Source organism: Pleurodeles waltl, chromosome 12 (genome assembly GCF_031143425.1).
Source record: "Pleurodeles waltl isolate 20211129_DDA chromosome 12, aPleWal1.hap1.20221129, whole genome shotgun sequence".
Lineage (NCBI taxonomy): Eukaryota > Metazoa > Chordata > Amphibia > Caudata > Salamandridae > Pleurodeles > Pleurodeles waltl.
In genome coordinates this window covers 226526507-226553345 of record NC_090451.1, presented here as the reverse complement: position 1 = coordinate 226553345, position 26839 = coordinate 226526507, and positions in this window count along the sequence as shown.

The following is a 26839-nucleotide window of genomic DNA, read 5'->3' as shown; positions in this document are numbered from 1 at the left end:
AACTTGCAAATGTGTGCATTTGTTGTTGGTGGATCCCATTGCTGGCCGTGGTGGTCTGCACCGCCAATGGTCGTTTGGCATTCACTATCTGCCACGCTGATTTGCGCATCATTATTTGGTGGGCGGAGGATTTGTCTGCATAGCAGTGGCAGGGTAGGGTGTACTGCCTTTCCACAGTCGTACGCCCTGGCGGTGGGTGGATGTTGTAGGATTTTTGGAGGCTTGACTTTTTGGCATCATTATTCGGCGGTGTGCAGTCTACTGCCACAGGCGGTCTCCTGTTCACCATCACCCCGTCAGTCGGAGGTGATTACTGCCAAGTTCATAATGAGGGCCTAAGAATGTATGATGGAACAACAAATCCTGGAACCAGGCGTTGTAAAGGCATGCCTAGTAAAGGCATGTGTCCACCAAATAATGATGCAGCATGCGTGGTTCCAGCATGTGACCCCCAACCTGCCCTAACGCCCAGAAGTACCCCAACCCTAAAACTAAAACTACCCCAACTCCCCACCCCGCTCCTAAAAACTAAAACAATCCCAACTCCCCACCCCACCCCTAAAGCTAAAACTACCACAACCGCCCTCCCCCGCCCCTAAAGCTAAAACTACTCCATCACCCCAAAAAAAAACACGACCCCCCACCCCTAAAAACAAAACTACCCCCACCCGCCCCTAAAACTACCCCACACCCACACTCCCAATACTAAAACAACCCTGACCCCCACCCCGAAAAACAAAACTACTCCCACCCTGCCTTAAAAACGAAAACTACCCAGACCCCCCACACCTGCCCCTAAAAACTAAAACTACCCCGACCACCGCCCCTAAAAGTAAAACTACCTCCACCCCAATATTAAAACAACTCCGACCCCCTGCCCTAAAATTAAAACTACCAGGACCCCCGCCCCTAAAAATTAAAACAACCCCGACCTCCCACCCCTAAAAACTAAAACAACCCGACCCACCCCTAAAACTAAAACTACACGACCCCCTCCCACCCTGCACCTAAAAACAAAAATAACTCGACCCTCCACTCCACCCCTAAAACTAAAACTACCCCTACCCACCACCTCTGGTCCCTAATAACAAACCTACTCCATCCCCCCACCACTGGCCCCTAAAAAACAGAACTACCCCATGCCCCACCCTTAAAACCAGAACTACCCCGAGCCCCCACGCCACCACTAAAACCGAACTACCCCACCCCACCCCAACCCACTTACCTGACCGCGTCCTGACTCCCTTTTTCTGTGCCTTAACCACGCATGTGCATTGTTCAGCATATGTGTGGTTAAGGCACAGAAAAATGAAGTCTTTGTTCACACCAGCGTTGTTCCGCTTGTGTTGTTCACAACTTCGTTGTTCCGGAGTCGTGCTTCCAGATGTTTCACGGAGACAATAATAGCCCTTGGTTCCCCAGTCCTGTAAGTGAGCCTCCCACCCCGTGAGAGATGCATCTAGTGTAATGGTAATCTGCAGAAAAGGGTCGAGAAAATGTCACCCCTGCAACAAGCTGTTTGTTTTCCACCACTGCTGAGAGCGCTATGTGCAGCAGCCGAAACGACACTAGAGGTAGCTCATCTCCCCTATTTCGGTACCCGTCTGGATGATGTTGGTGGAGCTCCTCCATCTCGTCCCAGTAAACTTGGTCATATCTTGACAGCAAGCCAATCGAATTGGCAATAAGCCAGTGGTTGTATGATTGTGCTGCAATGCGTTTGCCCTCTGTGTCAATACACTTGTTTTCCTTATCCGGCAGAGGTGCTTTGCCGGTGCCCTGTGAGTTGGCTTTTTTTTGGGCAGTGTGCACTACTAAAGAGTCAGAGGGAGTTGGCCATTGATGTAGACTGGGTTAGTAGGGTGAGGCCTTATATTTTATGTCCATCCTAGGGGTGACGAGCCGAGCTTTAAATGGGTCTTTAAAAATATCTGAGGCTGGTTTAATCATCCCCTTCAACATTGGTAGGTACTGTATGGACCGTTGGGAGGAAGAGAGTTTCCAATAGAAATCTTCTTCAATGGGGGTCCCTTTGCATTTCCAATTTAGGAAACAATGCTGCCTTATCAAGGACCTCATGGTAAAAGGTAGTCACCTGGCAGGGAGGGATGGTCAGGATAGAGATCAGGGTCCTTGTCCCCTGGAGGCTCCACATCATATACATCACAGGGATCATCCTGTGGGGATGTGACATAGGGTCCACACTGCTGTGATCCCCAGTGTCAGACAGTGGTAACCTTTGTGGCATATAAGGAAGGGGATCAAAGGGACAGATGGTGGGATGGGTGAGGCTCAAGGCAGGAGGGAAGGTAGGAAGCAGATAGGTGGCTGAGGCACCGAGAGAGAGCTGGTAGCCTTTTGGTGCTGTTTCCACTTCTTGGGTTGTGGTGGAACTTCGAGAGCTTCCTCAAAGCAGAGCTGCTTCTACAAAGTCTGAGCAGTGGACGCATGTGGCTGGGCAAGGATCCAACCAGTGTGAGGATGACTTAAGATGTGCAGCTGGTCGGCGTCAAGTTCGTCCTGTCCTGTCTGAAGGACCAGTATGACAGAGCCAATGCTCGACGCTGGTTTCGACACAAGTGGCAATTTAGTCCTCAAAGGCTAAGGCTTTGGATCTGATGGGCAATTCACACAGAGGTGGAGGCAGTCGCTGCTGACTGAGTCAACTTGAACATCTTCTTTTGGGATGAGGATTACTGTGGTGTTCAAAGTGTGTGTTTGGTGCCAACCCTGGTCAAATTGCAGTGGTAGCCCAGAAGCCTGTCTCAGAGCATCAAGAGCATCTATATGGCCCTTGAAGGGGACCTTCTCAGAGTGCGAGCGATGTTGAGGCAACAGACACCGTACTCATGACCTGTTAAGTAGACTGTAGGTGTTCGATCTCCAGGTAAGAGCTGGAACTTAGTCTGGGCAAGTAGGCCTCTTTCTTGGAAAAGGGCAGCTCTGGTTGATGTTTCCCTTCACGGCCCTGGTTACCTAAGAAGTCTGGGGTGTTGTCTCCTCTTCTGCGCGACACTTTAAGGCGAAGAGCCCTGGGGTTCTCAAAAAGGCTTCTTTGAACGGAAGCAGCGGCAGGCTTTGCAGGAGGCCTCTTATGCTCAGGTGAGAGCAGAGGTTTCAGACCCAACGGAGATCAGCCCAGAGGGTCGAATGCAGCCCAATCCTCAACCCAGATGAAGCAACACATGTCAAGTCAATGCAAGAAAGGGAGCTGTGATGGTAAACAATATCGACGGAAGTGAGAGGAACAGAGGATGCCCCAAGGGAACATCGCAATGGCATTTATCTGGAGCTCGAAAACACACTTCAAAACCCAAAGGCAGAAAGAAAACAATCTAACAATGGAGCCGATGTCCATGCGCATTACCAGCAAGAGGTGGAGTCACACTACTTGGTGACTTGAGAAGACTTCTTCAAACGAAAACAAGTTGCACACATCCAGGTCCGATAGCAGAAGGCAGGAGTATGCACAGCATGTGTATCTACAGCCACACATGCCTCAGACACATACTTTGTTTTACTCCATTATGTAAAGAATTGCAACTACTGGCACGTAAACCTTTGTGAGTTGCTCAATTCTACAAATATAAATATGCATTTTGTCATGAATATGTTCTGTGAGGATTCACAGCACTGATGCCCTTCGGTATATGGTTCAGGTTAATGAAAATAACTTTTAGAAAGTCATGCTAACAATATTTGAAAGTTTAAAGTGACATGACACAGTGCAACTGGGGACACTATGCAAGCAATGATAAAAGGAAGACTCAAGTTTCATGTCCCACTACCCTGTACTATCTGCAAAGCATTAATTTATTAAACATTGGCCTTGGGTTCTGGGTACATGATGTAGTTTACTCCAAAGTACTGCCTTTGACACCACATTAATAGCACAAACTAACCTTACATTTTTCAATCAATTACTTTAATTCTACACTTCATTAGCAAGAGTAATTTAAAAAATATCCTAAAATTTCACCTCTTCCCAGACCACTCCCCAGAACCAGAGCTTACAAGGGGACACCAAAATAAATTCCAGGTCAAGGAAGGGGAAGACTGGAACCCCTGGCCTCCAAAAAGGTTCTGCAAACAACACCATCGCTTTTGTGAACACCTGAGGGGCACTAGTGAGGACAAAGGGAAACACAGAGAACTACAATTACTCCTGCCCCACTGTGAACCACAGATAGTGCCTGTGAGCTTACAGCACAGGGATGAGAAAATAAGCATCTTGTAGGTGCAACACTGTCATCCAGTCCCCAGGATTGAGTGCAAAGGAGACATCGGCTAGGGTGAGCATTTTAAGTTTGTCCTTCTATAAGAGGGCATAAGAGGGAGAAATTCTAAGATAGGATGCAGGCCCCATTCCTCCTTTAGCACCATAAAGTAGCAGAAGTAGCAACCAGTGCCTACCCCAAATGCCGCCAGCACCCTCTCTATGGCTGGTTTGGCCATAAATGCCAGTACTTCCTGGTTCAAGAAAAACTGATAGTCCTCCATCAGCCATTCTGAGGATAATGAAAGACGCTGCAGGTGACTAGAAATGGTGGTCAGAAACCCCACGGAACAACTTACAGGACCCACTTCTCCCACTTGTGCCACTGGAATCAAGCTATAACTGACTGATGAGCCCTAATAAGGGTGAAAACTGGTCTTAGGGTGCTTGTGCTCTGGATCAGGTAGGGTCAGGACTGACTTGTACCAGGATTGGCCAAAACTGAGGTGGCATGATGTGCAAAATAAAAATAAACTGGGATGTGTTCCAAGTTATCAGTGGCTGAGATTATTTCAGGTATTCCATTGATCACTTTTATGTATGCTTGTCCCTTGAGGTGAGGGCAATGTCTCAGAGTCTGGTTGCTGAAGGGCTGTGGCTCAGGTGGATCAGGGCGTGGCTTTGGTTGAGGTTTAAGGAGTGCTAACTCGGAAACCACTATGGGGTGAGCTTTGTCATCCAGTTTCATCATCAACATAGATGCACCTGGGTCTTACAAGGGTTGTGGTGCCTAAATGGGATTCAGCACCAACAGCGGTGCGGGGCCCATAGTGAGTCTAAAGGTTCCAGCTGGTGCCAAGGGTGAATCTGCTGGCGGGGCCGCAGGTGGAGGTCCTAGTGGTTCCTTCGGGACAAAAGCTGCCAATAACATGCCAAAGATCCATAACATGGCGTAGCAAAATCGTTTGATTTGCTGCAATGTTACGAATGGCCCGGAAATTTGAGCGGCCTCGAAACACAGGATGGAATCAGCTCCAAAGAGGAATCACTTCAGGAGCGAGACCTGGAGGCACATTGATACCCTCATGCCTTCTCTGGAGTTCAAGAAAGGCGGGAAGAGGCTGATTCCCTCTTGATTTTTTGAGCTTTTCTTTGACTTATTCAAAGACTTCAACTGCGATGACAATTTGCCATTGGAACAAACTTCAGGAACAACTAGACCTTCCCTTTAACTTCCATCAGTCAGGACATGGAGTCTTAGGGTGTTTAGTGGCACCTAACTTCGCTTCACAGTCACTGCAGGCCTTAGAATCATGGTCTGACCTCAAAGGCAAACTTGATGGGAATCTGTCACAGACATTTTGTTTTTGACAATCCCTGAAAGGTTTAAACTCTGTTGTTTTTGGTATTTGAAATTTAAATTTGTGAGAAAGTAGTGTACTGAAAAGACAAGGGGTAGCTTCAGATCCTCAAGTGGTGGCACAGACAGAAAGGAACTGACGTTAGTGTGCATGGATGGTGCTTATATGTGGTGCCATTCGACACTTCCAGAGTGGAACAACGTTGGCATAGAACCACACAATGCCACCTACCGGCAAGCAGGGGTAATACTAAAGATTTTCCGCATACAGTCTGACACCAGGGGAATATTCAAAAGGTGAGGCATCTGCAGATAGAAGTATTTATCAGAAATCTTTGTGCACATAGATGACATTTTCTTTCCTAATCTACTTTCCTTCCTAGTTACAAATCTTTCTCTTTTGAAGAGGGATAAGATGTGTTCATTTTCTGAAGATCTCACTAACTATGCCAAGGTTCAAGTGCCAAATGTGCATTTCCAAACCACACAAACACCCTTTGTATGTATCTTCTACCTGCCACCACAAACAAAAACAATCACACTCAAATTAATTCAATCTAGGTAAGCACTCATCATAGTTCTCCCACAAACATCAGTGTGCTAATGAATGTGTGCTCTGCCGTCTCCAAAACACACAATCCTTCCTTTCTAAAGGAAGTTGCCCATCCAAAGTAGTGGCTAGTATTATTAAATTGTAAAAGGTCGATTGGACCACAGTATGTATAGTGCTTATGCAGTAGAGTAAGAGCTGTTCTCAGACAACTGAGACAGCTGGCTACCAACAGATGCCATAATAGTGAACAAGAATTGGTCGCTCAGCAAAACAGTACAAAGTGCAACAGGAGCACAATTCTGTATACTATTTATTTTATTTTATTGTGGTCACCCATAGACAGTCAATTGTTCCATTTAGTGCTACACACTCACTTTACCTCCATCAATATTAGGAACTGAAAAATATTTAGCCTATATAGAAACTTATAATGAAAAAATATAAATTGTATAGCATGTATGTAAACATACTGTACAGTAACTATGTAATTAATGTGTAAGGCCAAACGCATTTGCACATATCTGTGATGCATTTACCATGAATCAAAAATAGTTTTTCATGATATTCAACAAATACAATTGTTTGCATTTTGTACTGTACGTAATACACATACCAGTCCTCCAAGTGCACACTTATATGCCTACTCCAGTGGTTACTGGATATCATTGTTTTACTGTCTCCCATTCAATGTATACCAAATTCACTCTCGAAATGGCTTCTAACGCCCTTCTTGCAACCTTGACCCCTATCTGATTAAAAGAAATCTAACAATTCTCTTTCCGGCTAACGGCCTTTTAGTAAATTATATTAGCGATGCATCATCAGTATAAGGTAAACTCATAGATTCTCCTCTCTTAAAATGTTTTACCCCTTAGGAAACGTGTATATGTGTATTCCTCACATAAGTATTTACCAAATGACACTTTATACATACTTACAAGGTATGCCAACACCATTCCAATATGGTTTTCTACACTTGCCTGCCTAACTGCCCCTTTTGATACAGCAATTTCTGACAAACATACTTTTTAAGCATTCTTCTTTCATGGCTCCTCACCTACATTCTAGGTACACCTTTAGTCTCCACCAAATCAGGTCTAGAGCAATCGAAATTACCCTCATAACTGTGTGCCCCTTCACCACAATTTTGCCATATATCCTACCTCTTTCTTAACTTTCCACCTTTTTTCTTTAAATGATAACCTTTCTTCTAATAATTCCTAAGCACTGTGGCACAAAACGAACCAGCTAACCATGCACTTTAAGTACTAATATACTTTTTTCTTTAAAGTAATTTTACTTGACTATTGTTCAAATACCATACATACTATGGAAACTGCATACAAGCATTTATACACTTGTCTTATACAATACAAGTGAATTGTCTTCGACAAAAATGGCCAATGAGTAGCGCAAACTGTTCTTAGTAGTTGGGGAACCATGTACTTCTCATCTTAAATCTGGCATCCTTCTTTATATTTTCATGCACTCTTCCACATATTTTTTGTCATTGAGGGTACTGTTTATCCAATTAATCAAGTTCCGGACCTAATACATATATTATGTTGCCAATATGGAGATAGGGGCAACTTCCTGAACAACTTCTGACCAACATATTGTAAGTATTAGTTAATTCGTGCTGGGAGAACTAACCACCTTTTGTCAGAACTACAGTACTTTTTTCACAGTGATACTGTCATTCGCCCTTACAGTTTAGTGGCTGGCATTTGCAATTTACAATGCTTGGCGCACATGCATCATGATCCTTAATGAATCTGAACTCTACTTCACAGTAATTGATAGTTTCCCTTCAGCATACAATAGCTTAATAAGCATAAGAAATATATATCGTTCACATATAATGTGACACATACTTTAAACCCCTCTCTTCCCATTTTTCTTCCCAGAAAGGCCTCCAGACCTCGTTGATATTATTAATTAGATATTTATTACATACGTTTATATGTTTGTTAAACACTATTTGATCCAACTTTATTCATCTTGGCTTTTAGTTCCATGTTTATCCTTTTTCTCCATCTTGTTAGGAACAGACAAAGAGGTATCAATGGATCTTCACACTTTCATTGAGCATTTTGTTGTTGACATGGACATTTTTTCCAATCTTTTCATTTACATCCATGGGAGTCTTAACTCCCAATAATACTTTCAGGTTCTTTTGATTCCTTTTCCTCTATTTTACCAAAATAAACTGTATTATTTGTTAAATTTGTTATCCAAGTTAGTTATTTAGGGCCTGATTTAGATCTCAGCTGATGGAATAATCTGCCACAAACGTGACGGATATCCCATCCCCTGTATTACAATCCCCATTGGATATAATGGGATCATAATACGGCAGACAAGATATCCGTCACATTTATGACGGAGTATTCCTGTCCACCGAGATCTAAATCAGGCCCTTAGTCTGCAGGTATCATTGAAAATTATCATGTACTTTACTAATATGCAACTTAAAAAATAAAGTGTTTTTACTATTGTGCCCCATTGCCTTTTTACTTTTTTAAGGGTGCGACATCCGGATGTAAATTTTAAAATGCAAACTTTTGTTCCATAGTAGGGTACTACAGGATTTGCAAAGAATGATTACTGGCACTGGGGAACCATCTTTTTCCACTAAGGTTTCCTCCCCTCCAAAATGTCTGAATGTCTGAACTCCTTGAGTTGTCACTCATTTTTAAAGTACATTTGTTTTAATGGTTGCAAATGCTGTGAAGGATTTTTTAAACCTAGAAATTGTTTGTAAGGATGCAGAAGCCCCTACAAGGCAACAGCAGAAATCTAGGCTATGTTCTACCTCCTCTGCTGTCCAGCAAACTACCTTCTTGGGTCTGAATGGACACCTCGTTTTAGTAGTCAAGGAAGAAATTAGCTACTTACCTATAACTCCAGTTATCCAACACTAGAATCTTTCAAATTAATAAGTTACTTACCTTCAGTAACGCCTTTTCTGGTGGATACACTAGGTACCTGTGGATTCCTCACCTAATGAATTCTCCCAATGCGCCAGCATTCGACGGAAATTTTCTTCCCAGCTCTGCACGTCGACGAGGACGTCACAATTGCCAAGCAACACCGTCTGACGTCATCGAAGCAATAAGAGGTCCTCGCCGGCGTGCTGATGTCAGTTTTCAGCATTTGTTACGTGCCTTCAAGGCGAACAAGTGAACACCAACCATACATACCTGACATGAATACATCAGTCAAATATAAAACAAAAACTTTAATCAAATATAAGCATCAAAATATCAAATCTATTTATAAATGTGTATATATATAAGTATATACCCACCAGAAAAGGAGTTACCGAAGGTAAGTAACTTATTCTTCTGATGGATACAACTACCTGTGGATTCCTCACCTAATGATTAGAGTCCCAAAGCAGTACCGCACTCGGAGGCGGGTGCCTGAATGGTCACACCAAGAAATCCTGCAGCACGGACCGTGCAAAATGGCCATCCCTCCTAACCACTGAATCCAAGCAATAATGCTTTGCAAAAGTATGGAGGGAAGACCAAGTTGCGGCCTTACAAATCTCAGCCACAGGAAAACCTCTAGCCAAAGCCGAAGAGGCCGACTTAGCCCTAGTGGAATGGGCTCTAATTCCAACAGGAGGAACCTTCTTTGCCAAAGAATAACAAATTTTAATGCAAAGAATGACCCACCTGGATAGTGTTCTCTTGTGGACTGCCTTGCCCTTCCTCTTCCCCACGTAGGCGATGAAGAGCTGATCTTCCACTCGGAACTCTCTCGTTCTGTCAACGTAGAAGCTTAAAGATCTTTTAGGGTCAAGCCGATGAAGTCTCTCCTCCTCTTTCAATTGATGGGGAGGAGGATAAAAGGATGAGAGCGTAATGGACTGCCCTAAATGGAAGGGTGTAACAACCTTCGGAAGGAAAGTCGCCCTGGTCCTCAGCACCACTTTGTCCGCATGAAAGGAAGTGAAATGGGGTTTTACGCTAAGCGCTTGCAGTTTACTCACTCGCCTAGCTGATGTGATGGCTACAAGAAAAACAATTTTTAACACTAAAAACCTTAAGGGGCATAAATGTAAAGGCTCAAACGGAGAACCCATCAAGAAAGTGAGTACTAAATTCAGATCCCATTGAGGCATAATAAAAAGAGAGGGAGGGAACTTATTAGTAAGACCTTTCAAGAACATTACAACTATAGGGGATTTAAACCAGGAGGGTTGATCAGGAAGGCACAGAAAGGCCGACAGCGCCGACAAATAGCCATTAACAGTCGCAACTGCACAACCCCTCTGCGCCAAGGACAACACAAATAATAAAATGTCCGACAAATGGGCACGTAAGGGATCAATTTGGTTCTCTCCACACCAAGCTACAAATTTTGCCCATCTGCCAGCATAGATTGATTTGGTGGAGTGTGTCCTGCTGATAAAATAACGTCCACCACCTCTGGCGGGAGAGAAAAGGAACTGAGATTGCCCCGTTCAATCTCCAGGCATGCTGGTGCAGACTCTGGAGGTGGGAGTGTAGAAGCTGCCCTGCAACTTCGAGAGGAGGTCTGCCCTGTGAGGGAGATGGAGACGAGGGGACAGTGAAAGTTGGAGAAGGTCCGAGTACCACACTCTTCATGGTCAATCCGGAGCTATCAAAGTTACTTGCGCCCGGTCTTGGCGAATCTTCCTCAGAACCCGAGGAATCAAGGGTATGGGGGGAAACGCGTAAAGCAATTGGCCATGCTAGGGCATCTGAAACGCATCCCCCAACGCCCCTTGCACCGGATACTGGAGGCTGCAGAACGACGGGCAGTGCGCGTTCTCCAGAGTGGCAAAGAGGTCTACCTGAGGAAATCCCCACATCCGGAAGATGTAAAGAATCAGGTCTGGATGGAGATGCCACTCACGAGCGGCTGAGAAGTACCGACTGAGACTGTCCGCACGTACGTTTTGAACTCCGGCCAGATGGTTTGCTACTCTGTAAATCTGGTGGCCCTGTGCCAAGGACCAAAGCCGTAGAGCTTCCCTGCACAGAAGGTCCGACCCTACTCCTCCCTGCTTGTTGATGTACCACATCGCAGTAGTGTTGTCTGTCAGAACCTGGACTGATTGACCGCGAAGGGAGGGAAGGTTATCACCGTGGTCACAGGAGGCGGCAGTGAAAACGGCCTTCCTTTGGAAAGATTGCCGTCCACAGCCCACCATCGTAGATCTGCTGCAGTGTCTCTGGAGATCTCTATTGACTCCTCCAGATCCCCTTTGTGTTGAAACCACTGCCTTCGGAGGCACCACTGAAGAGCCCTCATGTGCCAGCGTACATGAGTGACCAACAGAATGCATGAGGCGAACAGACTGAGCAGACGAGGGACCTTGAGGACTGGAACAACCACTCCACTTTGAAACATTGGAATCAATGCCTGAATGACCTGAATCCGCTGAGGCGGAGGAAAGGCCCGATTCAACGTTGTGTCCAGTATAGCCCCTATGAACAGGAGGTGTTGACAGGGCTCCAGGTGAGATTTGGGCACGTTTACTGAAAAGCCCAGATCGAACAACAACTGGGTTGTCATCTGCAGGTGACGCAACACAAGCTCTGGAGACTTGGCTTTGATCAACCAATCTGCCAGGTAAGGGAATACCGCTATCCCCTTTCTCCTGAGATGCGCTGCAACCACGGCCATCATCTTCGTGAAGATTCGAGGCGTGGAAGTATGACCAAAAGGAAGGGCCGCAAACTGATAAAGTTGCAACCCCACCACAAACCGGAGATACTTCCAGTACGGGATGTGAAAGTAAGCATCCTGCAAGTCGACAGACACCACCCAATCTTCTTTGTTCAACGCCAAAAGCACCTGCCCAAGGGTCAGCATTTTTAACTTCTCCTGTTTGAGGAACCAGTTCAAAACCCTCAGGTCCAGGATAGGCCTCAACCAACCATCCTTCTTGGGGATCAGAGAATATCTCAAATAACCACCCTGACCCCTTTCCTGCTTTGGAACCAACTCCACTGCACCTTTTGATAATAGGGTCTGAACTTCCTGTTGCAATAACAGGAGATGGTCTTCCGTGCAAAAGGAGGGACGGGGAGGGATGGCAGGAGGAAACTCCCGAAAGGGAAGTGCATAACCTTTCTCCACAATATTGATGATCCAGGAATCCGATGTGATCAGCTTCCACATGCAGAGAAAATGAAACAACCTTCCCCCTACAGGAGAAGTATGGGAAGGAATGGACGGAGGACTAAGGCTGCTTTCCCTGTTGCACCACCCCGGAGGAAGAGGCAGGTTGCTGCTGGATGGCTTCTCTGGTTCGAACTCTACCCCTCCCTCTAAATGACCTATAGGGAAGCGTAGATGGTTGCTGCCCTGCAGGCTGGAGTCTCCCCCGAAAGGAATCTCCTCATCCAAACCCCCTGAACCTTATAAATGACCTGAACGGGGTCGTAGTTGAAGCCTGCAAACCTAGGGACTTAGCCATAGCCCTGCTCTCTTTGAAGCGCTCTAAGGCAGAGTCAGCTTTCAAACCAAATAGCTTATCTCCATCAAATGGCAAGTCTAAAAGAGTTGTTTGCAGATCAGATGAAAAACCAGACGACCTCAGCCAAGCATGTCTCCTGGTTGCAATGGATATCCCCATGGCCCTGGCCACTGAATCTGCAGTATCTAACCCTGACTGTATGACCTGAGTCGCTGCCGCTTGTGCATCAGCCAAAAGACCCTGCATGTCCTGGGGCAAATCTGGCATCTCAGCCTTAGCCACATCCATCAAGGCATAGATATAGCTCCCTAACTCACAAGTGGCATTAGCCGACTTCAGGGCCATAATGCAAGATGAAAAGATCTTCTTGGCTGACTGTTCCATCCTTTTCGACTCCCTGTCTGATGGAGCCCTAGGGAACAAACCAGGAGCTGAGCGTGAGGAGCAGGATGCTTGAACCACCGGACTCTCCGGAGTCGGATGCTTAGAGAGGAAGCCCGGGTCCCCAGGGGCCACTCTGTATTCCTCGCCACTGATCTGCTAACCACAGTTGAAGACACTGGTTTCTTCCACACCTCAATAATTGGTTCAGTGGGAGCTTCATTAAAAGGCAGGAGCAGCTGTGCAGCAGCCGAACCCGGATGTAACACCTCTGTGAGGATATTGGTCTTCACCTCAGCTGCAGGTAAGGGGTGATCTAAAAAGTCCGCTGCCTTCCCCACCACTGAATGGAATGAAGCTGCCTCCTCAGTGAACTCGCCTGGAGAAGCTAAGTCCCACTCTGGGGAAGTATTGAGACCGCTGGCAGAGTCCAAACCCTGAAAGTCCCCCAGGGGCTCTGCGATTTCGCCTTCCTCTAGGAGTTGTCTCTGATGCTCCTGCTCTTCCAACAGTCTGAGGGCCTTCCTCCACGAACACAACCTGGCCTCAATCCTCGGCGTCGATAAAGAATTAGCCAACGCCGATGACCTCGTTGATGCTGATCTTCAGATTCTTCCGACGCCGGATCCATTGGCGCCATGGGAAGTCGAGCCCTCTTTGTCGGCGCCGGATCAGCTGAAACCACCAGCGTCGAAGGTCTCCTCGGCGACGTCAAAGGCACCGGCGCCGGACCGGCCCCTTCTTCTGGGCAGAAGGGCATAAAAGGCGTTGGCTTGTATGGAGCCGGAACGCCCAGACCAAAAGCCAAGGGACCTGAGGGACCAGCCGGTGCATCGTCAGGAGCCATGGAAATGAAGATGCTGTACATTGCCTTTAAGAAGGCTGCCGGATCCGCACCCAGAGCTGGGAAAGCAGGATACCCATGCGGCGTCGGCGCTGACTGCGATGTCGGCACTTGACCCAGCACCTCTGATTGTGCAGGTGAGAAGGCAGGACTCTGGCGAGGCTCATCCACCTCAAAAACTGCCGGCGCCGGAGAAGCCTAAGGACTTTGAGGCTGTGCGTCACTGTCGGGCTGACCTCCCACGTCGTTATGACACCGAGCAGATGGAGACCTCGAACGAGATCGATCTTTCCTCGAACGACGTCAGGAATCATGCAGACGCCGAGAGTCATGATGACGCCGTTTCTTATGTGAAGATTTCGAAGAAGACCTCCGATGTCGGTGCTTTTCCTTCTTCTTCTATTTGGCCAAAAACAGCTTGGCTTCACGCTCTTTCAACGCCTTTGGGTTCACTTGTTGACAGGAACCACATTCTTCCACGTCGTGCTCTGAGCTCAAGCACCATAAACAGTCATTATGCGGGTCCGTCACCGACATACGGCCGCCGCATTCCCAACAAGGCTTGAAGCCAGACTTCCGAGGTGGAGACATTTGAACAAGAAAGTATCTCTTCTGAGAAACAGTAGCTCCCCAAGAGCCAGGAGAAAAAAAAGGTTACTCCAAGGCACGGAAAAAAGGATACTGATGTCAGCACGCCGGCGAGGACCTCTTATTGCCTCAGTGACGTCAGACAGCGTCACGTGGGAGTCGGGCAATTGTGACATCCTCATCGTCGTGCAGAGCTGGGAAGAAAATTTCTGTCGAATGCTGGCACACTGGAAGAATTCATTAGGTGAGGAATCCACAGGTAGTTGTATCCATCAGAAATCAACATGCTGGAATCACTTCTCGTCATCAGTATGGGAATCCCTGGTATGCTTACATTACATTAAACAGTAGTAAAATGGACATGAGCCTAAACAACATTTGTTTAGTAGCACATCCTACTTGTTTGAAAGAACTCAAACTTCAGCCAAAGAGGTGGAAGCACCAGCTCTCCTCCAACAGCTAGAGGCCACCATAGCTCAGATTTCAAAGCATGAGTGTGAAAAGAGTAAACAAGTAATGAGCCTCTTGGGGTGGAGCTTGCCGCCAGCAAAGATGGCTGCAAGTTAGGAGAGCTCCCACGCCGCCGGGGTGAATAACCCCCAAAAATCCAGAAAAATCCTGTAAACGACAGGGAACAGCATGAGCCATGTGCCCCTGGCCCAGGGGAGCAACACAGAGCCGCCAGCCTCAACGCCAGTGCACTGGCGGAGGCATAGGCTGCTCCGACCGGCTAGCGCGGCCTAATTGAAAATAGCAGATGGAGTGAAGCGCCGCGGTTGAAATGGAGGAGGGTGGAGCCAAGAGGAGAGGCAGCGGGGGAACTGGCAAGGAACGGATTCCCCCACCTTTTCCCAGCAATCCCACAAACAGGAGAGCGAAACTACACCTAGCCAGCAGAGGGCAGGCACAGAGGTGACTGGAGCAGCTCGGAGTTGGGACATGGAGCTGCCGAGAGGAGAGGCGGAGAGGGCGCGAGACAGGCGGCAGTCCAAAGAAAGCAAGGCAGACCGCCAAAGCACAACAGTGACAAGGTGAGGGTCATCCCGTCCTGCAGCTTGGGGTGCGCCCACCACATGGGTCTCCAGAGAGAGAAGGAAGGGGACCCGAGGGGAGCGGTGAAGGCAGCGGTCTGGGCTGGGGCAACCGGGATGAAGACCCCACTGAACGGCCCACAGGGAAGAGCCAAGAGGAGCTGAGGCCCCGGGGACTGGAGTGGAGCGTGAAGTTTGCAGGCCCTGGCCAAGGGGCCTAGGGGAGGCTTCCCTGAAGCCAGGAGAAACCCATCCACTGGGAGTGTGGAGGCGGTCCACGTGGTGCCTGGCAGGACAGCGAGGGGAACGACACCAGTAAGCTGGCAAAGGTTGCCCCCTGTGGCGACTGGCGGAGAGGCCGACTAGTGGCAGCGCAACCAAAACAGACGGTCGTAAGAGGTTAAAAGCAGATGGATGGGATTATGGTGAAGAGCTGCACTCCTAAATCCATGCAAGTGAATAATCTGGACAGATACACAGTGAACATGGGGGAGGCGGAGGGCTTAATCCAGGGAGTGGGGGGAGGAATCCAGGGCAGGGTCTCGAGCCCTGAGGGGAGCCCTCACTGAGCACAATCATGGCAGCCACACAGGACATCCGAGGCTCTATTTTCCATCCTGGAACCGAAATTAGATGCAGTCCAAACTGACGTCAACCTCCTAAGGGCAGACATGGGAAAGATTTCAGAGAAAGTGATCATGGCAGAAACGCACATAGAGGGCTTGATTGCAACCACAAAACATTTGGAAGAGCCGGTCTGGTTGCTCACCAGGAAGAGCTCAGTAATGGAAGCCAAGTTAAAGAACGAGGAAGGAAGGTCTAGGAGGAATCATCTGAGAGTGGTGGGTGTACCGGAGGGCATGAAATGCCAAAGTTCAGACTTATTTGTGGAGAACCTGGTCATGAACAAACTTAAACCGAAACAAGTATCCAACTTCTTCTCGGTGGAGAGGGCACACAGGGTGCCAGGCCCTCCACCGAAACCTGGGGCCCGGCCGCACACCATAGTGGCCTGGATCCTGAACTACAGGGACCGAGATGCCGTCCTGCAGGCTGCCAGATCGTTGGGGGACTTTAAACAGGACAATGTCGTCATTTGCTTCTTCCCTGACTTCACCCTCCATGTGCAGCGCCAACTGAAGAACTTTGAGGAAGTTTAAAAAGTGCTGAGGGCCAAGGAACTGAAGTACATGATGCTGTTTCCGGCCAGAGTGCAAGTGGTGGCGGACGGCAAGACCTGACACTTTGGGTCCCCAGAAGAGGGATGAGATCATCAGGAAAAAGACAGGGGGATAATGGGAAGCCCCGACTCAATGGCGCAGATGGAGCTGCACAACCCAGACCGGGAGGGAGGAGCGGAAGACGCCTCTCGCAGATAGGGGACTGAAGGACTCTGGGTAACTGCTCCAGAGGTATGGAGCTCCTGTGGGGAACGAAGTCCCCTGTGAAGGGGAAAGCCGGAGGAGACACCCAGGGATCTGCTTGCTAAATAGTGACCAGAGGCACAACAGTTAGCTGAAGTAAAGGGGGGAAACACTGGACATTCACCCAGATAAAATTTGCTAAGTGATACCATGCAGGCGGTGACACATCCCCATTGAGACATGTTATATTTAAGGCGACAGGCGCTCTGCAAGTTGGGGTGGTGGACACTATTGGTCCCACGAAGCAGGGTTGCTGGGAGGGGGAAGTTGGGGCGCAGTTATGTTTTTTGAGTCTAGTTGGTGGGAAATTTGGGTAAGCACAGCACTGTTGGGAGGGTTCAGAACCCATGTCAGGGAGAGGGAGAGAAGGCCGTGGGGAACCCACATCAGGCACCAATATCGACTTGACACTGTTATATGGGAAGCCCTTTACAAAACTTGACCATATGGTCCTGGAACATTAATGGCCTGGGTAGCAGGATCAAGCGCAGGAGTAACATCTCTAAGGCACTTGATAGATTAAGCCACACACTCAGGGCACACTCAGTATACCACTGACTTCAGGAGCGTGGGCATATTAGTTAAGAAATCAGTAGCCCTCATCACACATTGGGTATGGCACGATAGTAATGGACGGTATGTAGCGCTATCGGGAACTTGGGAGGGAACCACACTCAATATGTGCTCCTTGTATCTCCCCCTTCACCTGCAGGAGGTGGCGTTCCTGGAGGTAGGGAACCTGCTTCTTGGACTGCCCCCGGGATCCTTATTTTGGGGGGCTGACCTAAACTTGACTATGGAATGCAGGGATGGACAGGTCTGGGGGCCCAGAGGTGGGAGGAGGCAGGAGGCTGCTTTTCCAGATTGCAAGGGCAATGGGCCTGACTGATCTATGGAGGGAGGGTGGCCCACACACAAGACAATACACATATTTCTCCACAACTCACGGGAGCTTCTCTCGACTAGACTACATCTTCACATTGAATGCTCAGGCCTATCGGTTCAGGGACACGGTTATTCACGCAAGAGGAATCTCAGACCACTCACCGGTTGAGGTCACACTGATGGGTCCCGTGAGGGACTTCACGCTAATGGGACATCTAGATGCCTGGGGACTGCATGGAAAGGAGATCAGAGAAAGACTGCGAGAGGGGATGGCTCTCTACTTTAAGGAAGATCGGGGCTCAGTGCCATTAGCGGGTATACTGTGGGAAGCCTTCAAGGCAGCTGTATGAGAACAGGCACAGGCATTAATGGGGGTGGCAAAGAAAAAGGCACGGCTGAAGTGCGCAGCTTTTGAGAGAGATGTAGTAAGATTAGAGGGAGTCACACTCTCCTCAGGGGACCGAGAAAAACTGCGACTGAGACAGCTGGAACAGCGGTCCCTGGTGGAAAACCACAGCAGCAACTATGCTATCGCGGTCCACCGTCGACTGTGCGGGGTTGGTGATAAAGCCGGCAAATTGCTAGCATGGCAGGAACGGAGGGATAGAGAGCGAGTGTAGGTACTAAAGGTGGAAACGCAGAAAATGACCTGCAGATGTCGGGTGCCACCATAGCCGAGACCTTTGCAGACTACTACGAGAACCTGCATGTCTCCAGGACAACTATGTCTAGAGAGGACTATACTGATTTCCTCAGGGACATTCACCTGCAGGTGCTACAGGGAGAAGACATAGATGCATTGGATGGTGATATGACGAAGGAGGAAGCGGTCCGTGCTTTGCAGGACCTTCAGATGGGAGAGGACCCCGGCCTGAATAGGATCCCAGCTGAACTGTATAAAGGAATGGCTGACATAATTGCCGGCCCACTGCTAGAGATGTTCACGGAGGCCAAGGACAAGGGTCGTGTTCCAGCAGACCAAAGAGCTGCGACGATCATAGTGATCCATAAGTAGGGTAAACCCTCGACAGCTCACAGTTCACACATGCCCATTTCTTGGTTAAATATGGAAGCTAAGGTATTGGCGAAGGTCTTGGCAAACTGCTACGTGGGATCATCGCAACACTGATACACCCGGACAAGTCTGGTTTCATGCCAGACCGGTGCACGTGGTTTAACCTCTGGTGCCTGTATGGGGTGCTCCATTTGACAGCCGATCCCCAGACGGAACAGGCGGCCTTGATGGCGTTGGATCCCAAGATGGCATTCGACTACCTGGAATGGAACTATGGCCCTCATTATGACCCTGGCGGTGAGTGATAAGGTGGCGGTAAGTACCGCCTAATTATGACCATGGAGCTGATAACTCCCATAGACAGCCAATGTACCACACCAACCGCCAGGGTGGAAACAACACTCACCACGGCGGTAGCCGTCAACAACCAGGCGGAAGACAAAGTACCGCCCACCATGTTAAGACACATCAATCCGCCACCTTTTCTGGGGCTGTACCAACGCCATCAAAACCTTGGCGGAAACACATCACAGAAGAGAAAGGACTCACCATCGGAGACACAGTGAAGAAAAATCTGCCATGGAACCCGAACTACAAGTCTTCCTGATGATCTTCTACGTTATGCTCCACCTGGAACACCAACGCAGACAAAGACACACAAGGGAGAATGGGAGGAAAATGAGAGTGACACACAAACAGACATGCACAACATGCACCAGACACACACACACCACACACACGTCCAGCTGCACACGAAAATGGCAACAATCTAATGCATTCCTGGAGGGCATTCCCAGTGGATTGACGGCCCAACAGAGATCAATTCAGCCTCTGGCCTCCTCTCTGATGACAGCCATTGTCCCTGTTTCTACCGTCCCCCCTTCAACTTCCACTGCCAAGTCCCATTCTCCTCAACCCCAACCCATCCCAGGTACACAGACAGACGTGCATGCACACAAGACAACACCCAAGAGTGTCAAACGCAAACACAAGCACCACACTTCATCCCACAGGCACTTACACAAACACCATCCAGTTGCAGACACAACAACATCCACTATTTCCACTGTATCCCCCCTTCCTCCTCCTCCCACCTAGTTACGTCCACACTCACACCTGCAAGCACTACATCAATATCCACTACCAACATCATCACCACACCAAGCAAAACACACACCTCAAAGGCAGACACCTCCACCACATCCATGCAAACATCCTGTGTCCTCTCCCACTGTGTCTGTCCCCCCTCCTAAAGTACACAAACGCAAGCACTCAGACACCCAACAGCCATCCACCTCACAACAGCCCATGCACTTGCGCCCAAATCCAGCAGACAGACACCTCCAACAACCACTCCCTCATCCTCCACTCCCATTCCTTCTCTCTCTTCCCGCCCAAATGTCCCCAAAAAACTGTTCCTATCCATTATTGACCTCTTCCCTACCCCTCCCCCGCCCTGCACGTATGGACAGGGTATCATGAACTCAGCCAAGCATCTCAGCCACACAGTCCACGGGCCCAGTTCCATTTGCACCCACTCGTGGTAGAAAGAGATCCAGGCCACATTTACTAAAGGGGAAGGAGCCTGCCCCAGCACGCAAGAAGGGCAAGGAGCCTGCCCCAGCAGGCAAGAAGGGCAAGGAGCCTGCACCTACCACCTGATAGGCCAGGGAGCCTGCACTAGCAGGCAAGAAGGGCCAAGGAGCCTGCACCAGCAGGCAGGAAGGCCAAGGAGCCTGGACCAGCAGCTGTGACGGAGCCCCCACCACCAACCATGGTTGTGCATCCATCAGAGGGTGCAGGGGATGTCCAGGAGCCTCTCACCACCAGCAGCACCACCACAGTGCATCCGTCCGAGGGTGCAGGGGATGTGCAGGAGCCTCCCATCACTAACAGCACCACCACAGTGCATCCGTCCAAGGGTGCAGGGGATGTGCAGCAGCCTCCCACCTCCAGCACCACCACCACAGTGCATCCGTCACCTCCGGCGGACGCAAAGTAATCCTGCCTCCATGGGCTGCTGTGTGGGCTACCCCCTCCAGAACCAGTGGTCAAGACACCCACTCGAGAGACTGTGGCCTTGCACTCCCCAGGACAAAGAGCAATGGGTGTGTGCCCCCTCCAGAATCAGTGGTCAAGACACCCACTTGAGAGACTGTGGCCCATCACTCCCCAGGATCAAGCACAGGGCATGTTGCCCCCTCCGAGACCAGTGGTCTTGTTTCCGAGGTGCCACCCCCCTCCCCACATCCCCTGAGGTGCCTGCCTATTTACCAACTGATGCCCCTGCAGTATTGTCTTCATGTTGAAGCAGGTGACAAGTGGGGCCTTGGACTTTGGCCTGTGGCCATGTGGCCCACGCAAAATGAGGACTGACCTGTACCCCTTGTTCTGTAAATTTGTATATATATATTATATTGCCTAAATTATTATTTCTACTGTGTTGATCTTATTACAAACACCTTGGCGAAATCGGTTTGTCCTTGCATTTTTCTGCCGATTTAGGAGGATTAACTTGTTTTCTTGTGCATCTGCTTGTGTGTTGTACGTGTGTGTGTGTCCCACCCCTCCCTTGTGTGCTAGGCGGCTGTACTCTTCGCCGGCATTGGTGTTCATGGTGGAGCAGAACGTAGAATGTAATCAGAAAAACATGCAGTTCGGGTTCCATGGCGGTGTGGTTCTTCCCTGTGTCTCCAATGGTGAGTCCTTTCACTTCTAAGGTCTGTTTCCGCCATGCTCTTGATGTCATTGGTACCGCCCCCGGAAAAGGTGGCGGATTGTGTAGTTGTAATATGGTGGGCGGAACTTTGACTTCCGCCTAGCTGTAGGCGGCTACCGTCATGGTGGCTGTTGTTTCTGCCCTGGCAGCCGGTGTGGTACATTGGCTGTCTTTCGGAGATCTTTCCGCCATGGTCAAAATTTGGCTGTAGTTACCGCCAGCCTGTTGGCGGTATTACCGCCACTTTATCACCGACCACCAGAGTCGTAATGAGGGCATTAATGTCTTGTCCAGTATTGTGTCTTTCATAGATTCACATGCTTGGATCAGTGTGGCTAGCAGTTAGTATTTGGAAATACAAACAATAAAAATACATTGCGGAAGGTGGGAAAATAGAACTGTCTCACCTTATTGTAATAGATGTATTAAAACTGCATGTCCCACAGCTCACAGTAATGCTGAGTAAAGGTGTGCATACTAGACCATGTTGCTTCTCTGTACATCTGTTGAACAGGCACACCAGCAAAGAGAGATGTGGAGACAGCTGTGGTGGACTGGGCCTTGACTTTGTTGGTCAATGGTTTTCTTGCTAGCCTGTGACAAAATTGGATGACGGATGCAATCCATCTGGCTATGCTCTGCTTAGAAACTGGAAACCCATTAATTAGGTCTCCATATGCTACAAATAACTGATCTGCTTTGCGGATTTGCTTAGTCCTGTGCAAGTAGAATTTAAGACATCTTTTAATGTAAAGGCTTATCTGCCGATGTTTGCGGGTTTGGAAAGAAGGTCCTCAGCACTACTGGTTCATTCAGATGGAAATCCAAAGGGACTTTAGGTGTAAACTTATAACTAGTCCTAAGTATTACACTGACTGACTTGAATTGGAGGAAAGGTTCTTTTATTGTAAATGCTTGCATGTCACTGACTCTTTTAGTTGACGTGAGTGAGTGCTACGAGAAGTACTGTTTTTCAAGTGAGATATTTTAATTCTGCCCTGTGTTAAAGCTCAAACAGGGCTTTCATAAGTTGTGCAAGCACAACATTAAGCTGCCACGAAGGAGGGGGTATTATCACTGGAGGAAACATCCTGAAAAGGCCTTTAAGGAATTTTTTTTATTCTACTAGACCATAATAAAGGTGTATTATTAGACCATCTAAATCTGGACATCTCTGACCAATGAACTCTGATGGAAGGGTGGGGGAGGTTGGATTTTGCAAACTGGAGAAGATACGGAAAGTTGTTCTGGTGGTGTTGTGAAAGGATGAACTCTGGACTTGATTCACCAAAGACAGAAACGTTCCCATTCAAGTTTGTATATTTTGTTAGTGGTCTCTGCCCTGGCATTCATAAGAATTTCCCTACAGTCTGCTAGAATATCTAGCATGACAAACTCATTGAACTCAGGAGCAATGCTGACAAGTGTAGTGATGTTGAGCTGGGATGACGGACCTGGCCTTGGTTCATCGTCACTGTCGGTCTAGCCTTTAGCTGAATGTGGGGCTGCTCTAAGAGGAGTAGGAGTTTTGTGAAACAAAATTGTCTGGGGTACATGGGAGCCAGAAGGAGAACTTGGCAAGGTTCTCTCTTCAGTTACCTGAAGAACCTTGGAATCAATGGGATTGAGGGAAAAGCGTACTCATAGACCCCTGAGCATCTGATTGAAAACACATTCCCCCATGATCCCTCCTGTGGGTGCCAACTTATGCAGAACTGCCATTTCTGGTTCTCTCTTGTCGCAAACAGGTCTAAGTTTGGTTTGACACAACAATGGAATAAGTTGTCCTGATTTAGCTGGTTGAGCTCCAATTCATGGCAGGAGGCATTTGTCCTGCTTAATGAGTCTGCAAGGACATTTGATATTCCTGGCACATGTTCTTCTCTGAGAGTTATTTGGTGTTCGACAGCCCAGTTCCAGATTTCCTGTGCTTGTTGAAATAGCACTGGTGAACATGTTCCTTCCTGCTTGTTTATATAATACATGCTGGTGGTATTGTCTGTGCGAATGAGCATCGATGACTGTGCTATCTTGGGCAGGAAAGATTTTAACGCCAAGGCGATGGGTTTCAGTTCCAGGAAGTTTATGTGCATTTTGGTCTGTAGGACATTCCATTTGCCACTGATTGATAGGTCCTGGAGATGAGCGCCCCATCCCTCCAGGAGCACGTCTATTGTTATTACATATTCATATATTTTTGCCAGATACTATAGACCTTTGGATAGGTTTGATTTGCGCAACCATCAAACATGGTTTGGATCATTGTTTGGGTAATCTGAATTATGTTATCAAATTACCCGTCTTTGCAACAATTGTCTGTCTAGCTCCTCTTGTAGCAGTCTCATTTGAAGGCGACAATTTGGAATAACAGGAAAGCATTCCGTGGAGTAATCCGTAGAGTGGGACAGGAACAGACTTTTTGTGCTTACTTTCTGTGCTAACTGTTGAATTTTCATTTGCCTGTCCTTCGAGGCAAAAGCCTTGGATTGTGTTGTATCCAGCAACACTCCCAAGATGGTTAATGTTGTAGTGGGGGCCAGATGCGATTTTTGATCGTTGACAGTGAGACCTAGACTGTGGAATTAGTGATACAAAGCCTGTTGTGTCTTTTTTGGCTTGTTGATTTGTATGTTCTTTTATCCGCTAGTCGTCCAGGTAAGGGAATTCATGAAGTCCTCCCTGTCTGAGATAGACTGCCACTGAACGGATCATATTGGGGAAAAATTGTGGTGCTGATTTAAGTCTGAACAGTAATACTCTGAACTGATAGTGGGTGCCCACTACCTTGAATCATAGAAATTTGCAGTGTTCTGGATGGATTAGAACATGGAGGTATGCATCCTGGGGATCCAACGTTGTCATATGATCCCCTCGATTGAGATGGTGCAGTACATCCTGAAGAGTAACCATGCGAAAGGACTGTTTCTTCAGGAATTTGTCGAGTTTCCGAAGATCTAAGAATGGGGCACCAAACTCCTTACTTTTTCCGGATAAGGATGAAGCAAGAGCAGAAACTGATTCCCCTCTGAGTTTCTGAAACCACTTCTATTGTCCCTTTTTTCAGCATGGGTGATATTTGTATCAAAAGTTCTTCTAGCTGGGGAGGTGGTGCTCCTTTTGGAGGAAGAGCCTGTGGAGTTTTGATTAAATCTAATGTGTGTCCCCAGCTGATGACATCAAGCACCCACTTATTGGATGTTACATGGGACCACTGGCGGAGATAGTTTGAAATTCGACACCCAATTTCAATTGGCAATTTGAAGGGCAATTGGCACCATGTAGAGGTCACTGCATCCTGGAAGCGCCTTTGTCTTGGGAAGATAGTTTTCCCTGGGTGGTATGTTTGTAAGCCACTGAAGGAGGTTGCCTGTATTGTTGTTGGTGTTGCTGGGAGTACTGCGCACAATACTGACTCTAGAAAGGTTAGTATTGCTGTCTGTATGGCTGGTATCATCCTTTAAAAGAGTAGATGCCTCTGCCCTTGGCTCCTCGAAAGGGCTGCATCCTGAATTATAGAGTTCCCAGAGACTTCGCTGTTTCAGTGTCAGTCTTGATGGATGGCAGCACATCGTCTACATGTTTTCCGAACAGCTTGTCACAATCGTAAGGCATGTTTAGAAATCTGCTTTGACTCTCCGGATGGAAAGACGTGACATTTAGTCATCCATGTCTCCCGAGGACAGCAGCACCTGCCAGTTGTATGAATCCTGTGGATGATATATCAAAAGTGCAATCTATCATTTCTGCTGATAGCCTTTCCCCTTCATGCGGAACTGTTCGTGCTTCAAGTTTTGTTTCCTCTGGAAAGAGGTCAATATATGTAGAAATGTCCAACCACATTTGTTGCTCATAACGGCTGAGAATTGCCAGGGAGTTTGCCGCTGTGAGGGATGTGGATGTCATTGAAGGGAACTGCTTCCCAATGTTGTCCAGCCTATGACCATTTCTGTCCAGTGCAATGGAAATGGGAGTGGACAGATTTTTAGACAGATGATGGGCCGCATGTGATATAACGGAATCCGGTTTAGGTTGTCCAATTAAACATGCCGGAGAATCATCAAGCGCTTTATAGTTTTCATCCAGCCTAGGGAGGACGCTGACACCATTGCTGGATTTTTCATGACCTTAATGCCCTCCTCCCAAATAAAATCCACAATAGGGATAGCCTGAATACATTTTTTCATGGGCTCTATAAAATTGTAACTGAAACATTCTCATTGTGTGGAAACTATCAGGAGTTTAAATCTTCTGGCTGCCCTTTCCATAAGATTATGGAACCCACTGATGTCCTCCGGTGCGGAATCCACTTGTTCTGGTGCTGAAGGGGAAGGTGTCTGGATGAGTTAGTCATCACATTTGTTAGAAACCGAGGCAGCGTCTCTAATTTCCCCTTCCTCCCTGTCATCATCCTTGGAAGGCGCGTTGTCACCTGGAGGATCAGCTAGTATAGCAGCGAATGTTGATAGAGGTGTTGCAGGTGTGGTAAAAATGTGTGATGAACGCGAGGGCTGGAGGGGATGGCCTTGTCTTGAGCATTTGTGGTAGAGGAGCTGTGGCCGCAGGGACTGAGAACCTGCAGTAATAGTCTTGCAGCATGTTTTGCAAATTGTTCACTAGAGATATTGGCATTTGGATTGTAGGTTCCAGCTGTTTCACCTGATCATAAATGGAGTATTGCTCCTGGTATTACTCAGACTGTTCTCCAGCAGTATAGTAGCGTTCTTTATAATACTGCATCTCATTCTCGCTGTCCTCCTGGCACTTCATTTGAAGCTCAGGTGGGCTATGAGCCACTTCAAATGGTCCTTGCTCTTCTGAGTCATCATCATCTAAGAGATGTGTTGGTGGGAAAGACAAAACCTTAATTGTTGATGTGTGGGCTAGAACAATAGTCTCTTTTGAAGATTTGTTTTTACAGTAACTAGGGATAATGTTAGAAATGATGTCTTCGTTGACAAGGTGGATTCCATTGAAGTCGCTGTTGCCGGTTTGCTTGTCGACTATCCCCTTGTCGACAGTGATATTTTCGTCAACAGTTGCCTTGTCAACTTCTTGTGTCAACATTTTTTGTCTCGTCAACGGGTCCCACAAAGATGTTCTCGTCAATGATTCTCTTGTCTTTGGTGTCATGGACAGGGTCGCTGGCGGTGGTGATATTGTTGTCGACTGGGCCTTCTGTCTAGATAATTTTATTGCTGTTATGATTGCCGCCGATGATAGTGGTGACGACAAGCTGATGCAGTAGTAGTTATGGTAGAGGCTGTTACTGGCAAAGTGACTGTCAACGACTCTGCTGTCGACGAGAATGTAATTTTTGATGTAGAAACCAAAGTCAGTGATTTTGGTGTCGACTGTAATGATTT